The sequence below is a fragment of the Tiliqua scincoides genome, chromosome 2, assembly GCF_035046505.1.
Source record: "Tiliqua scincoides isolate rTilSci1 chromosome 2, rTilSci1.hap2, whole genome shotgun sequence".
Lineage (NCBI taxonomy): Eukaryota > Metazoa > Chordata > Lepidosauria > Squamata > Scincidae > Tiliqua > Tiliqua scincoides.
Genome location: NC_089822.1, coordinates 253528821 through 253542673, shown reverse-complemented (window position 1 = coordinate 253542673; position 13853 = coordinate 253528821). Strand labels below are relative to the sequence as shown.

Below are 13853 nucleotides of genomic sequence, written 5' to 3'. Positions count from 1 at the left end.
TCCTGAGCAATACTTGTACCTGTATTAGCCATGATAACTGAATGGACAAGAGATCTCTGAGGGCCAAGCTGCTGTTGGGAATAAAAATCAGATTGGAAAATAGACCAGTCCGATCTAGTAGAATTGTAAATTGGTTCTATCATTGCCTTGCAATAGTGAACAAGAGTGGTTGAGTGCCTAGTAGTCTGGAGGCTAAACAGGACAAAAATCACCTAGGGTTTTTTTCTATACATGGGGAGGACAGTATTGAGAAGAGGATGGAGGGGGATTTGCCCTGCTCAAGCACCTAACTGTTTATAGAAAATATAAATTGGGATGGGGGAATATGTGTGCTATGAGTATGAGGTTAAAAACACTCCTCTTACACCATCCAGGGATATTGCCAGAAGAAGGAATGGAAACATCTTTTCCTCTCCCACTTTCTAGAACCACTCCCCACATTGCTGCTGTATAGTCATAAAAAACTCAGGTTCTGGATTCAATTTCAGAATTCCAAACAATATATAGTACAGCAGGGGAAGTCATTAAGGGAGTGGAGAAAGAACAAAGTTGTCCTTTGTTTTTCTCCTTCCTGAAATGCCCCTCCCATGACCAGGCCTGAACAGGACTACAAGACCCCCATTGCAGGTTGGCTTAGAACCCTGAAGTGGTGCCACAATGCCTCTTAGGGGCTGGAGGTGCTCTGCAACATTTTGTTAGAAGGGCCCCACTTCTATATACTAATGATGAACTCAGGCAGTTGAATGCGTAGAAGCATTTGGAAGCAGAATGGAGGGACTGTATAAAAAAAATGAAGTAGTGGTTTCTGTATGCAGTATTTGGAGCAGGGGGAGACTTCCTAGGTGTGCAGGAATATGTGTGTTTGTAAATCTAAAGAAACAGATTTTTCCAAAAAATTTTTAAAAACAAAACTGAAAAGTCCTGTCAGCTTGCAGGACATTAGATTATATCTGTGTTTCTCAAACTGTGGGTCGGGACCCACGAGGTGGGTCGCGAGCCAATTTCAGTTGGGTCCCCATTCGTTTCAGTACTTTATTTTTAATATATTAGACTTGATGCTGCCATGGTATGTGACTGCATTTGGGGAAGTGTTACAGATCTGTACTTTGAACAGGCTACTATGTATATGCTTTTAACAATGATAGTCAGTGGGACTTACTCCTAGGTAAATTTGGATAGGATTGCAGCCTAGGATTGTTGCAGACGCGTGTGGCCTCTGGGAACCAAGTGCCTCTGGGAACTAAGTGCCAGGTAAGGCACAAGAGTTTAGCATCTGGGCGAGGAGAAGGCAAGGAGACCTCTGAGTTTTGGAGAAGGAGAGGAGGAGGAGCAGGAGGAGGAGGTAAGTGTACTCATTCTAACGCTTTGTCTTTCTAACTCCCTGTCTTCTAACCTTAATCTTACCTTTAAAGCAACCTTAAATCAAAATTGAAAGTTAGCACCTAAGGGAGGTACATAGGGCTACTCGTGAGCAGGAGCAGAGTCCTACTCGTGAGTAGGAGCAGAGTCCTACTCGTGAGTAAGAGCCCAAGGGTCAGGCATTTAAATCAAAGTTGAAAGTTAGCTGCACCTAAGGTAGCACTTAATCGAAGGAAGGGAGGAGGATAAAGTGGAAAGCAGGTTTTTCTACTTGTTTAAATTAAACCTATACTTAACCCAGGTTAAACCTAATCTAAGTTAGAACATAACCTAAACAGGTCAGTAAATTGGGACACAGGATCTAGAGAGCAATAAATAATTAAACAAACCCAAATAAAAACTAGTTTGAGGTTACAAAAACAGTCCAGCCTAAGAGAACAGAACTAGGAGGGAAAGGACCTAGGAAGGGCCAATTCCCAACCCATTAAGAGCCCCATTAGGCTAATCCAAGCAGTCCATTCAGGAGCCTGCAGAGTAGGTCACGCCCATCAGCAGCCATTTGCCTTCCTGAGCTTTTGTAAACTCACCTGGGAAGGCCAGCCCCCTTTCAATCAGGAAGGAAGGAGGGGGGAGGAGCCAGCCAGGAGTATAAAGCTAGGCCGGCCATCGCGTGAGGCTCTCTGCAGACGCGTGTGGCCTCTGGGAACCCAGTGCCTCGGGAACTAAGTGCCAGGTAAGGCACAAGAGTTTAGCATCTGGGCGAGTTCAGCAGCAGGGCGGGGAGGCCAGGGCCCCATACACTGCCCTTCCTCTTCCCTTGAGAAGAGGGCTGCTATCCAGTGTACGGTTTTTAAAAGGACCCCTAAATAAAACAACAACAACAACAACAAAAAAGCTATGCAGTCAGACAGCCAGCAGCAGGGTGGGGGCTATCCAGTGTTCTGCATCGAGTGCCACATGTATGATTATATGCCTCTTGGGCATAAGTCATGGGCGTGTCCTCGGTGCAAGGAGCTCCAGGCTCTCAGGGAACGCGTCCGCTCCCTTGAAGCCTTGGTGGCCGACCTGGAGAAGCGCAGGCAGCCAGAGGAGGACCGTGGGGAGACTTCCGGGGACGATCAGGCTTCGTCCCAACCTCAGGCGTGCAGCTCCTCGGCTGCCCGGGTGGGAAGTCTCGGGACTGGAGGACGTCATCCTGGAGAGGAGGGAAACAATCCCCTAGGGGGGATCCCTTCTCCAGGGGATGGGTCCGTATCCGAGCGCACTCGGGATACTCCTCGGTGGGAGGGGGGTCGGGGGCTTCTTGTAGTGGGGGATTCGATTATTAGAAACATAGAGAGGGGGGTTTGCGACGGATGTGAGGACCGCATGGTGACTTGCCTGCCTGGTGCGAAGGTTGCGGACATCACTTCTCGTCTAGACAGGCTAGTAGACAGTGCTGGGGGAGAGGTAGCGGCTGTGGTGCATGTCGGCACCAACGACGTGGGCAAGTGTAGCTGGGAGGTCCTGGAGGCCAAATTTAGGCTTTTAGGCAGGAAGCTGAAAGCCAGGACCTCAAAGGTAGCGTTCTCTGAAGTGCTACCTGTTCCACGCGCAGGGCCAGCTAGGCAGGCGGAGATCAGGGGTCTCAATGCGTGGATGAGACGGTGGTGTAGGGAGGAGGGGTTTAAATTCGTTAGGCACTGGGGAACGTTTTGGGACAAGCGGGGCCTGTACAAGAGGGACGGGCTCCATTTGAACCAGAATGGAACCAGACTGCTGGCGCATAACATTAAAAAGGTGGCAGAGCAGCTTTTAAACTGATCCCTGGGGGAAGGCCGACAGGAGCCGAGGGGCATCCGGTTCGGGACTCCTCATCCCTATGGGATGAGGATGGGGAGGTTAGAGAACAACAAGACAAAGGCAGGGTAGGAGAAGAAATTGGGAAAGGTAGGGAGATGGGATGTGATAGACGGTTTGGCACAATGAGAGGATGCGGGGACAAAGGAGCGAATAAGCAGCCCATCCTGGGGCATTCCGTGTATAAATGCTTTTATGCGAATGCCCGAAGTCTACGAGCAAAGGTGGGAGAACTGGAATGTCTGGTGACAAGGGAAAATATTGACATAGTGGGCATAACGGAAACCTGGTGGAATGCGGAGAATCAGTGGGATACCGCAATCCCGGGCTATAAACTCTACAGGAGGGACAGGCAGGGGCGTGTTGGAGGTGGGGTGGCCCTTTATGTTAAGGAAGGGATAGAATCCAGCAAAGTAGAGATTGAAGGTGGGTCCGACTCCACCGTAGAATCTCTGTGGGTTAAATTACCAGGCTTGTGCAGCGATGTAATACTGGGGGTGTGCTATCGTCCTCCAGACCAGAAATCTGATGGGGACCTTGAAATGAGGAAACAGATCAGGGAGGTGACAAGGAAGGACAGGGTTGTAATCATGGGGGACTTCAATTATCCTCATATTGACTGGGTCAATTTGTGTTCTGGTCACGATAAGGAAACCGGATTTCTTGACGTGCTAAATGACTGTGGCTTAGATCAGCTAGTCAAGGAGCCCACCAGAGGACAGGTGACTCTGGATTTAATTTTGTGCGGTACGCAGGACCTGGTTAGAGATGTAAACGTTACTGAGCCATTGGGGAACAGTGATCATGCTGCGATCCGTTTTGACGTGCACGTTGGGGGAAGAATACCAGGCAAATCTCTAACAAAAACCCTTGACTTCCGACGGGCGGACTTCCCTCAAATGAGGAGGCTGGTTAGAAGGAGGTTGAAAGGGAGGGTAAAAAGAGTCCAATCTCTCCAGAGTGCATGGAGGCTGCTTAAAACAACAGTAATAGAGGCCCAGCAGAGGTGTATACCGCAAAGAAAGAAGGGTTCCACTAAATCCAGGAGAGTGCCCGCATGGCTAACCAGCCAAGTTAGAGAGGCTGTGAAGGGCAAGGAAGCTTCCTTCCGTAAATGGAAGTCTTGCCCTAATGAAGAGAATAAAAAGGAACATAAACTGTGGCAAAAGAAATGTAAGAAGGTGATAGGGGAGGCCAAGCGAGACTATGAGGAACGCATGGCCAGCAACATTAAGGGGAATAATAAAAGCTTCTTCAAATATGTTAGAAGCAGGAAACCCGCCAGAGAAGCGGTTGGCCCTCTGCATGGTGAGGGAGGGAAAGGGGAGATAAAAGGAGACTTAGAGATGGCAGAGAAATTAAATGAGTTCTTTGCATCTGTCTTCACGGCAGAAGACCTCGGGCAGATACCGCTGCCCGAACGGCCCCTCCTAACCGAGGAGTTAAGTCAGATAGAGGTTAAAAGAGAAGATGTTTCAGACCTCATTGATAAATTAAAGATCAATAAGTCACCGGGCCCTGATGGCATACACCCAAGGGTTATTAAGGAATTGAAGAATGAAGTTGCAGATCTCTTGACTAAGGTATGCAACTTGTCCCTCAAAACGGCCACAGTACCAGAAGATTGGAGGATAGCAAATGTCACGCCTATTTTTCAAAAGGGAAAGAGGGGGGACCCGGGAAACTATAGGCCGGTCAGCCTAACATCCATACCGGGTAAGATGGTGGAATGCCTCATCAAAGATAGGATCTCAAAACACATAGACGAACAGGCCTTGCTGAGGGAGAGTCAGCATGGCTTCTGTAAGGGTAAGTCTTGCCTCACCAACCTTATAGAATTCTTTGAAAAGGTCAACAGGCATGTGGATGCGGGAGAACCCGTGGACATTATATATCTGGACTTTCAGAAGGCATTTGACACGGTCCCTCACCAAAGGCTACTGAAAAAACTCCACAGTCAGGGAATTAGAGGACAGGTCCTCTCGTGGATTGAGAACTGGTTGGAGGCCAGGAAGCAGAGAGTGGGTGTCAATGGGCAATTTTCACAATGGAGAGAGGTGAAAAGCGGTGTGCCCCAAGGATCTGTCCTGGGACCGGTGCTTTTCAACCTCTTCATAAATGACCTGGAGACAGGGTTGAGCAGTGAAGTGGCTAAGTTTGCAGACGACACCAAACTTTTCCGAGTGGTAAAGACCAGAAGTGATTGTGAGGAGCTCCAGAAGGATCTCTCCAGACTGGCAGAATGGGCAGCAAAATGGCAGATGCGCTTCAATGTCAGTAAGTGTAAAGTCATGCACATTGGGGCAAAAAATCAAAACTTTAGATATAGGCTGATGGGTTCTGAGCTGTCTGTGACAGATCAGGAGAGAGATCTTGGGGTGCTGGTGGACAGGTCGATGAAAGTGTCGACCCAATGTGCGGCGGCAGTGAAGAAGGCCAATTCTATGCTTGGGATCATTAGGAAGGGTATTGAGAACAAAACGGCTAATATTATAATGCCGTTGTACAAATCGATGGTAAGGCCACACCTGGAGTATTGTGTCCAGTTCTGGTCGCCGCATCTCAAAAAAGACATAGTGGAAATGGAAAAGGTGCAAAAGAGAGCGACTAAGCTGATTACGGGGCTGGGGCACCTTCCTTATGAGGAAAGGCTACGGCGTTTGGGCCTCTTCAGCCTAGAAAAGAGATGCTTGAGGGGGGACATGATTGAGACATACAAAATTATGCAGGGGATGGACAGAGTGGATAGGGAGATGCTCTTTACACTCTCACATAATACCAGAACCAGGGGACATCCACTAAAATTGAGTGTTGGGCGGGTTAGGACAGACAAAAGAAAATATTTCTTTACTCAGCGCGTGGTCAGTCTGTGGAACTCCTTGCCACAGGATGTGGTGCTGGCGTCTAGCCTAGACGCCTTTAAAAGGGGATTGGATGAGTTTCTGGAGGAAAAATCCATTATGGGGTACAAGCCATGATGTGTATGCGCAACCTCCTGATTTTAGGAATGGGTTAAGTCAGAATGCCAGATGTAGGGGAGAGCACCAGGACGAGGTCTCTTGTTATCTGGTGTGCTCCCTGGGGCATTTGGTGGGCCGCTGTGAGATACAGGAAGCTGGACTAGATGGGCCTATGGCCTGATCCAGTGGGGCTGTTCTTATGTTCTTATGTTCTTATTGTTAAAATTTTTCCTACTTGATGATGTCACTTCCGGTCATGACATCACTTCTGGTGGGTCCTGACAGATTCTCATTCTAAAAAGTGGCTCCCAGTGCTAAAAGTGTGAGAACCACTGAATTACATAGATAGGACAGTACTGGAGTAACTTATATAGAGAAGGAATTTCCAGGTTCACACCGAACACACGCACCCAAAAATGTGTGCAAATCATGTGTGCAAATCATCCATGCTCGGTAATTTTCTATGAAGCAAAAATGCACTGTGAAATCAGACAGCAAGAACACTGCAATATGGGTGGGGAGAAGGGGAAATTTGATTTCTCTTCACCCCAGGCCCTTTCTCCCTCCTGTACAGCACAGTGCCCCCTACTGATTAGGAGAGGGAATTCCAGGCAGCTCCCACATCCTGATTTATTCAACAGCCTGTAAAAACCTGGTTTTTTCCTTCTGCTGCTAACTCTGACTGTGCCAGTTGTCTTCCTGGACCCAGCAGCTGCAAATGTCGCATCTGGCCTCATAATGAACTTTGATGACTGACTGGGACTGTGTTCTGCATTATGGAGTGACATGTTAATTGAGCCAAAGCTCTTGTGTGTGTGTGTGTGTGCATGCGTATATGTGGTACAGTTCAGTGACACAGGCTGGCTGCTGATCCTACTACAGCCGGATGAGTGGAACGTGACAGATGTGGCATAAAATGAGAACAGCACCGAACAAAGGGACTTTTTATGAGGCTTCCGGTGGATGAGTCACAGCTCTGCTTCCTCCCAGCCCCCATGAGTGATGCACATAATGGCTAAAGAATAGCACAGGGCATATCTTTGTGGATGGCACAGCACTGTGCTATCTGCCCGAAGTAGCACAATGTGTGACTGATTTTTCTGGGGTAGCATGATCAGAGTTCCATCTTTCATCCAAGGAACCCAGGATGGCATGTAGCTCCCTCTTGCCCCCATCAATGTGAGCTAGATTAACCTGAAAGATAGCAGGATGAAGAGCCAGGATGGTACAGGAGTTGGTCTTAGACCTGGAAAATCCAGGTTCAAATCCCTGCTCCGCCAGGAAGCTTCCTGGGTGACCTTGGGCCACTCACACTTTCTCAGCCTCATCTACCTCAAAGGGTTGTTGTGAGGACAAAAGGAGGGAAGGAACCATGGACACCACCCTTTGCTCACTGGAAGGAGGCAGCATAAAAATGTGAAAAATAAAATTCAGTTTCATGGATGAATGGGATGGTCTGTCCTGTCCGTCTCCCTGCTCTCTAACCACTACACTACGCAAGCCCTCTTTGCAGTCTGCCTTTTTGTCCAAAGAACCATAAAGGTGACCTAAAACAGATTACAGCAATGCAGTACAACTGACAGCTTTGTGCCTTACCCCTGCAGACTTCGAGCAACTGGCAGCCTGGTATACCGCAGAGTTCTTTGTGACAGGGAGAAGGGAAGTGAGGTCCCTGCAGCTGCTCCTCTAGCAGATGGGACCAGGCTGATGGTGTGTCCTCCCCCCTACCCCCATTTCCCCAGGCACTGAAAAGTCTCAGGGGGTTCCTTTGGATGAGAGAGAGAGCACACTGGAGACTTGTGCTGTTTTTGTAACAGTTGCTTTTATTTCCAAACCTATAAGTACAGGGTGACCCAAAAAAAAAAAAAAAAAAAAAACAGAACCCACAAATCTTTGAATAAAACTGTTAATTTTTGTTTATAAACAAAAACTGTTTTATAACTGTTAATAAAACTGTTAACAGGGAATAATCGTACACAGATTGAAGTTTGAGTCCAGTAAGTTTCTTGAAATTTACTGGACCTTTGTAGGATTTAATAAAAATTTTATGGGTTCTTTTTGGGTCACCCTGTAGAATGTAAGGGGGGGCAGAACTAGCTAGTCCTATAAGGAGGTGAGCTGTCACCACCACCCCCAATCAGATCCTCAGAGAGAAGCCCTGTACTGCGAAGTCCCAGTCCCAAAGTCTGATGATGGCTGTCTCCACACAGATTCCCAGCCATCTCATCAACCATGGAAACATTGATCTCCTATATCCTGAGCTGTTAGCCAGCAATCTGCCTAACAAAGACAAGAACCAGCTGTTGTAACAATAATTCTCTGAAAGAAGAAGCTGCAAAGGCTGCAGTTTTACTTCCCCCTCCCCACCCAGCAATTCCATGTGTGCAGAGTCACATTTTCCCCTTGTTTACATAGTTCTTAAAGGGTTTGCATTCAGCTGCCTGTTCAGTGGACCTGAGACAGAACAAGCCGGGGAATCCTGGTTTTTAAAATTTTGGAATAATTGAAGCCTGTCCCTGCACACTGGGGGGATTCAGTAATGGAGTTTTGATCACTAGGGCATGTTTTTGGAGTGGCTTGTGGGAAATGGCACATTGTCTATCCCAGGGCTGGATGATTTTATGTGTAGGGCCAGACTTGGCCTGCAGGCCATAGGTTGCCTAGCCCTGCTGTGCAGCCTCTGAGCAATTTTACTGCTTTGTGTTGCATGTTGTCAATTGAAAGCCCTACACCTACTACTGTATGGAGCAAGGGCAGTTTCTAGCTTTTATAAAATGTATCACAGTGGTGGGGATTGTGATTTACGCTTCTAACTTGCCCTTAAGGAGTTTAGGACAGTATGCCTGTTTCCCCCATGCTGGTTGTCACTTCAGTCTTAAGGACTAGAAACATACTGTAAAGATGAAAACCAACAAAATAAAAAAAAACATTCTCCTCCTTGCTGGTCTTCAGTTGGCTTATCTTAATCCCCCCCCCCCAACACTCCCTTTCTAATGGGCATTCATCCTTCCTTAAATCCTCTCACTCCCAAATTCAGCCCACCCTCCCTGTCTTTACCTGTACCTGCCCCCAGGGCCTTGCCCCTCCATCCCACTGGGTCCTCATGTCCTGCTATGCTCCTGCCTGTGTTCTCTTGGTCTTCCAGCTTCACCATCCTCAACCGTCCAAAGGTCTCCTGCTCCCTTCCTCCAATGCCTCTGTCCTTCCTCCATTGCAGCCCCTTCAACTTGGAAGGGCCTCTTGAATGTCTGCAGACACCGCTGTCCCTCTTACTTCTTTAAAATTCCTTCTTAAAACCCACCTCTGGGTGGGTTTCCTTCCGCAAGGCCTGTGACACCATGCCTTGGTGCTCTCCCTCACTGTAACTCGAGGCGTACATGCATCATTGTATTGGCAACCTTCAGTCTCGAAAGACTATGGTATCGCGCTCTGAAAGGTGGTTCTGGCACAGCGTCTAGTGTGGCTGAAAAGGCCAATGCGGGAGTGACAATCCCTTCCACACCGGGAGCAAGTGCAGTCTGTCCCTGGTCTGTCTCCCTGGCTATGGGCCTTCCTTCTTTGCCTCTTTGCCTCAGACTGCTGGCCAAGTGTCTCTTCAAACTGGGAAAGGCCATGCTGCACAGCCTGCCTCCAAGCGGACCGCTCAGAGGCCAGGGTTTCCCACTTGTTGAGGTCCACTCCTAAGGCCTTCAGATCCCTCTTGCAGATGTCCTTGTATCGCAGCTGTGGTCTACCTGTAGGGCGCTTTCCTTGCACGAGTTCTCCATAGAGGAGATCCTTTGGGATCCGGCCATCATCCATTCTCACAACATGACCGAGCCAATGCAGGCATCTCTGTTTCAGCAGTGCATGCATGCTAGGGATTCCAGCTCGTTCCAGGACTGTGTTGTTAGGAACTTTGTCCTGCCAGGTGATGCCGAGAATCACTGTACCAATTATATACACTTCTTCTGTTTATGCTGTCTCCCATTCCCTCCCTCTGCTGTCTCCCTTCCTTCAATATCCAGATTGTAAGCCCCTCAGGATAGGGACCTAAGTTTTTACTTTCCAAAGGTCTATGGGCATTGTTGACACTATGTAAATTAATCATTCGCAGAATGGTAAATTCAGTGTCCACTGCTTGCCTCTTGGATGCAGTCCTGTTCCGGGTGACCAGATGCCCTCTTTTTCCAGAACATGTCCTCTTTTTTTAGCCTCATGTCCTGGAAAATAACTTAAATGTCCTCCTTTTCCCAGTGAGCAGACCCCTGCAGGCAGCACAGAACCTTCTTGTAATTAATAAATTATATGTAAATTTATGTTTTAAATTTAATAATACTTAATAATAGTGTTTAACTATATGAAATCAATATACAAGTGTTTTTAGCTTGTATTTTGTAATATCCTACTTTGTTCTTGGATGTCCTACATTTTGGGGTTCCTTGTCCTCTTTTATGGTTATGACTAACAGCCCAAGCCTATGCTTGTCTACACAGAAGTAAGTCCCACTTACTTCTCTTACAATGGGGCTTACTCTCAGGAAAGTGTGCATAGGATTGCAGCCCATGTCACCCTGGTTGACCTGTGTCAGACACAGAGGTCTCACACAGAGGGCAAAACTCTAACCACCAGATTGTCACAGCCCAAGCACACATCCTCATGCACATGTACAAACAAGTGCAGGTGGCCACCAGGTCTCCTTGGTTCAGTAGCTGCAGAGGCAGTGGCTGGACTGTGTGCATGCAGACAACACAGGAAATCAGGACTCCTGAGAGGGGTGTAGTGAATGGTGTGGACTCAAGACCCAAAAGTCATACATTGCAGAATCCTGTGGACTGCACCACTTCAGACTTGGGGGGGGGGCTTATATTTTGAAACACCCCCCCAGAAGTCAAAAGCACCTGGTTTGTCCTAATCCTTGCACATCAGGGAGAGGCCATGCTCGACCTCCCCAGTAGGATTGTTTATTCTGTGGGGGGGGGCTTATGTGGGGGGCGCATTCATAATTATGAGCTCCCTGCCTACAGTGGTACAGTCCAGAGTGGTCTTTTTCTATGTAGTCCCATCTAGCTAAGTCTGGCTCTTAAGGCACAGATGCAGCGGGGCGAGCCACGACCTGCTCCTCCAGGCACTTCCCAGCCTGCCACATCAAGTTGCACCCTCCCCTTAGAAAGTGGCCTCTTTCCCCAACCCCCTCAGGCCAATGGCTGCCTGTCTGCCCACCCCTTGTTCTCCTCTCTAGCCACCTCCGCTTCCTCTTGCAGCTCCTGGCATCTGGAGGCAAAGCTGGGGCGAGACTGAGGAGCGCTGGGCTCCTCACTTAGCTGCCCAAGCAAGCTGGGACCGAACCTTAATGTATTTTGAATGTCTATGCTTGAAATAGGTGATTTTAAAAAGAGTGCCTCTGAACTTGTACAGAAAGCTTTTTGGAGTGTCACTTCAGTCTAGGATAGTGTTTCTCAACCAGTGGTACAGGTGCCACCAGTGATACTTGAGGTGGTACTCCTGGAACCCTGGATACCTGCCGCACAGCAGTGAAACCACTGCTGTGGTCAGAGACTCAGCTCAGCAGGCCGAGCTCCAAAGCATGAAAAAGCCGTCCTGTCCACCCTGAGCCTCTTAATGGTGTTTGTTGTGTCACATCTGACCTCCCATCCCAGAAGTAACTGGTGATGTTGCCATCACCAGTTACTTCCGATGGAACTTCAGACAGGTGGACTTGTGATGTGATACAGAGAAACACTGCTCTAGGGCTAGCCATGCTTCACTCTGGGTTTGGGGAAAGGGATTCTTAGAGGGAAACATTTCCAGACATGCACTAGTTTAGCAGCATGCTGTTCAAAGGGCTTTTAACCCTCTTCCTTTCCACCGTGATCCCTGTAAAATATTATCCAACTTGCAGGGGAGCAACTGGGAAGACACCAAAATGACAGCCATGTAAAATTAGGAATGAAGGTAGGTGGCGATAAGCAAAGAACTCTACCTTTTCTTCTGGCAGGGTGGTGGCAACAAGCTGTTTCTTGAGTATATGAACGGGCCAGCAGCACATATGCTGTGGCACTTCTGTTTACTTTTAGGACCAAAGTATTGCTACCTGCCCCTGTCTCAGAGTATCTGGTTGGCCACTGTGAAAAACAGGATCTTGGCCTCAGTGGGCTTTTGAGCTGTTCCAACGATGCTCTTCATGTGTTAGCATTTAGTGTGGTCCTCTGTTGCAACTATTTTTATATTATTGTGTTGGCAAGTGATGATCAGTGACTCTAATGCCTTTTGTGAAAGTCAAAGAATATTTACATGTGACACGTGTTTTTTTGTGATGTGTTTTTACACAGGTGTAAACACATATTTACATGTTTTTTTCTGTACAGTTTTTTTTATTCCCTTGCTTTGCCATCAGAGAGGCAAAGCCAGCCCAAGACTTCCTGATACCTGAGGCAGTGTGCAGAAATGCTGCCCCCCTTTGCCTGGTGATGTGCCAGTCTTTGCCCCTCCCACTTCCTGGATTGGAAAAGAGGAAAATGAAGTGGAAGTGTGGAGGGTGGTGGGTGAGATGCTCTTGTGTAGCCCACCACGCTCCATCTGCCCCATCTCCCTCTTCCTCTTCCAGTCAAGGGGAGTGGAGGCAAGTGAGGAGGTTGAAGCAGTGCCCTCAATCACCTGCCTAAGGCAACCGCCTCCATGGGCCCCTTGGATGAGCTGGCATTGCCACAGGAACTGTTTTCAAACTTGAGTGCTTAAGAATGAGGCCCTTTAATATATGTGACATTCAAACTGGGCCAATGTGACATCACTCATTCCCTTTGTTTGCTCTGGGCAGCTATGCTTGAAGAATTCCTCTGTGCAACTTTAAAAAAATTGCTTCCAGCACAATAGCAGGCTTCCCATCTTGGCTGCTTTTTTACTTATTAAGGAAGCAAAATTATACTAGGACACTGAAAATGGGCCAGGTTTAAGTCTTGGACAGTCAGGCCAAATGCTTCGCCAAACCTTCAGTTCATTTAAAAGTTTGCATTGCATTTTTGTTTAATGCCCCACCATTCCTATGTAACAGCAGCAACTGTTACCCTGCACATGCCCAATCTTGTCTGATCTTGGAAGCTAAGCAGGGTCAGGCCTGGTTAGTACTTGGATGGGAGACTGCTTGGGAATACCGGGTGCTGTAGGCTTATACCATAGTCTTTCGAGACTGAAGGTTGCCAACCAACCAACCACCATTCCTATTAAATACTCTGAAGCAGGGTAGGCAGGATGTGGATAGAGATCTCCAGGTGATGTGCAGATCAGGAACTGCTTCTGACTTTAATTGTTAAGACTAACACTCCTGCCATGGCTGCCTTTCTGCTAATTGCTCAGCCTCAGGACTTCTTGGCTGTGAAACAAAAGCATTTGATTGCTTTTAACCAAGTGTTCATGATTTTAGTGTTTTCTCTTAGAATTCTTGATCTGTAGTGACTTCCTTAACCTTTTCAGATAATTGGCTCTAACTCCCCCACCCCACCCCAGTTTTGCACCTGGCTTCCATTGGTAGACCACAACATTCCAGTGAAGAAGTGAAGTAGATGCCAGCTGCTATTAACATTCCAGTTATTTTATCTACATTTATAGCTCAAACCCACACATTCGGGCTACTTAGGGATTGCAGCTCAAAGAAATCAAGATAGTTACCAACTGCTCCTCAGAAACTCTGCCATGCTGCTTCTTCTGATGGAGCATAGC

At 47.8% G+C, this 13853-nt stretch overlaps 1 pseudogene; it reads left to right on the top strand.

Annotated features, from left to right (window-relative positions):
* Positions 1-13183: 13183 nt before the first annotated feature.
* On the top strand, positions 13184-13303 carry LOC136642890 (5S ribosomal RNA; annotated as a pseudogene).
* The last annotated feature ends 550 nt before the right edge of the window (positions 13304-13853 follow it).